This window comes from Trachymyrmex septentrionalis, unplaced genomic scaffold (genome assembly GCF_001594115.1).
Source record: "Trachymyrmex septentrionalis isolate Tsep2-gDNA-1 unplaced genomic scaffold, Tsep1.0 scaffold220, whole genome shotgun sequence".
In the NCBI taxonomy this organism is placed as follows: Eukaryota; Metazoa; Arthropoda; class Insecta; order Hymenoptera; family Formicidae; genus Trachymyrmex; species Trachymyrmex septentrionalis.
Genome location: NW_017305376.1, coordinates 767,905 through 771,128, shown reverse-complemented (window position 1 = coordinate 771,128; position 3,224 = coordinate 767,905).

Sequence of the window (3,224 nt, the reverse complement as noted above, 5' to 3'; positions counted from 1 at the left end):
TATATATATATATATATGTATATGGATCTTCGGAAAAGAGCAGTTATAGTTATAATATAAAAAATTTTTCAAGCTGTCATAAGTGAAATTCAAGATCAGTCGACGAGTTTAATTGTTCCAAGTACGGAGTTCTCGGCTCAGTGCAATCCAAGAAAAATCAGTAGTCCATGTTGCAGATCTTTCATCCTTAGTTAAGAGGTATCACTGAGACATCACCGGGGACTCCGCTATTGTTCGCTACTACCTCCAGCAAATAGTAAAAGCAAATTTCTTTTTTTTCTTCTCATGTTACTTTAATTTCAAAGTTATATGACCATCAATATTCTCTCGCTCTCTTATTCCTCCTCAATCTTCTCTCTCTTTAACCACAGACATACCCAGCTTATCTTTTCTCTTAACAAATTACTTAAGCGATAAAACGCTTCAAATAATTCACCTCTTACTCTGCTCCGAATTATTTAAGCAGTAAAACGCTTCAAGTGATTCATCTTTTTCTTTACTCAGAATTACTTAAGCGATAAAACGCCTTAAGTAATCCACGGTTACTCTCCCTAGAACCAAATCATAATTCCTGGAAAATCTATCTCTCCCTCCCTTCTCTTCAGAATTATCATCTCCTTCTACGTTCTTCTAATTATCCATCATGGGCACTAACAAGAGAAAAATTTTAATAGGTGATCTGGCGAAATAGACACAAAGCAGGACGCAAGAAGCGGGCCAAGCTCGAGAAACTCAAAAAGGCTAATTATTATGCGGATATAGACCGGGCAATTTATCTCCCCTCAAGCTCGTCGTCAACTTAAAAGGGCTCATTTGCGCCAAAAATATCAAGATCAAGGCTCCTCCAACGTCCCTGTGATAGACTTTACCTCCGACAAGCCAACCAATAGTTCCTCTAATAATACACCTCTGGTCTCTTCTTTAGATTTTGAATTCCCTTCCCCCTCCTATTCTCCTACCCTCGATAATTTCCAGAACTCAAAACTTTCTGCTCCCTCTCACTCTCCAGTCCCTCCGGAAGACAACACATCTTATGATGAGATATACCAATCACTTAAATATCTTATCGAATTTATAAAAAGTTCCTCTCCTGTCCTTTAATACACAAACACACACACACGCGCATGCACGCACGCACGCACGCACGCACTCACTCACACAGAAACCTATTATATTTTTTTCTAGCATCGATTTCTGTAAAAACAACACATATCCCTATTGCAAATTCCCATGGGTTTTTTTATGGTTTCCTATAGAGGATTATAAGATTCTGTAAGAGTTTGTGTAGTTATTTATAGATTTTATCTATAGAATTTGCGCAGCATGCATAAGTATACGTAAGACATTCATAGGAATGCAAATAAGATAATAAAGGTCCCACAGGAATGTGGACAGATGCTCCATGAGAACTAAAAGGTCTATAGGATAATACCAGTTTGACGTATAGTAACATGTAGGCGTATGTAAGACAAAGAAGAGGTGCCACATGGAGACTGAAAATGCCTATAGGCTACCATAGGATAATGTATGCACATCTTCTCTGTGCAATGTGCACCTACATGTTCCTATACGTCAAAGTGTAGTATCCTATATTTAGTCCCCATGAGACGTCTCTTCCGCATTCCTATGGGTACCTATATCAACTTAAGAGAATAATTCGTAATTCCTAAAAACTGAAAGCCACGATAATATGTAGTTAATAAATGAGGTACGTTCCACGTCGGGTAAAAAAAAAATCTTGACTGCCATAAAGAAAATATATACTCATGACTTTTGAGTCACCAAACACACCTTATTTATCACGTGACTTTCAGTTTTTGGAGTTATGGAAAAATTATCTTAGATTTTTACGTGGAATTACATCAGTCGACTACAGTTATAGCATTTTGTATACAGCTTCTAATATGTAAATTATAGGGACTATACAGGGTGTCTCAGAATATTTGTGACTATTTTGGGACTATACAGGATATCTCTAAAAAAATATTTGGAATTTTTGTGTGCAGATAGAACGGATTAAATTGAACCGGAAGATCCTCTACCATTTTGCAATTTTTGCAATTATTACTCAATGAGTAGAATGTCTAAAATCGACGCATTAGACAATTTTAAGATATCTTTAAGAGTTCTTTGAAAAATATTTTTAAAATATGTCATAAAGAACTCTGAAAAATATCTTAAAGTTGTCTTATTCGTTGATTTTACCCGCTTATTCGACAATTTTTATAAACTAACTATTGTGAAAATTACAAAATGATACAGGACTTTTTGACTCAGTTTAATCTACTTTATCTGCTCTCACATAAAAATAGTCCCAAATACGGGACATCCTGTATATCATTTAGGATCAACGTGCACATCATTCTTTTTCCCATGCGATTTTATAGGAACTTCTTTTCATGAACTGGATGCCATAGATTTCTATGTCAAACCTTATAGAAAAATTTCCTATGTTATCCTATATATACATGCTGTGTAAATCCTATAGGTACCTATTGTAAGAAATTTAGAGGAAATAGATACATTAGACAAGCGATTACTATTAACATCAGAGCCGTATGGCTCAGTGGCAGGACAGAAGTCTACCAACTCGGAAGAGAGACCAGGTCTGAGTTCGAGACGAGGAACGTCCTGATATTTTTCTTTGTTGTCATTAATTGTTTACATTATACAAGTTCCTTATTGTCAATATTGAAAATCTATAGCACAACGAAAACTATAGATTTTCAGTACTGACAGTAAATTTTGGAACACAGTCAGAATTTTATAGTCCTCTATAGGAATACATGAAAAAACCCATGGGAGTTTGTAGCAAGATAAGAGCCTTCTCCCATGGGGACTAGTCAAATTTATGTCGGGTACCCATGGTATTAGACAAACTCATAGAAAAATTTCCCATAGGAATTTGCAGAAGTATCACACACACAGATATTGTAACCTGTAAAGCGTGCATTTGGAGCTCTATATATATATATATTAGGAGTATAAATAAGTTTCCGCCGTTTGACAAACAATGGCGCTACCAGTATGTTATAGTTAAAATTGTCAGCTGTAAAACGTCATATCGTAAGGTTGGACATCTGGCAAGAACATAACCTTGAAATATTAGCGATTTTGCATCAGCATCTTATATCTTTTTTCGTGCGAAAATGTCGAGTTTTGAGCCGAATAAGCATCATTTGCGGGAGCTTTTGATTTACTTCTTTAATTTGAAGAAATCTGCA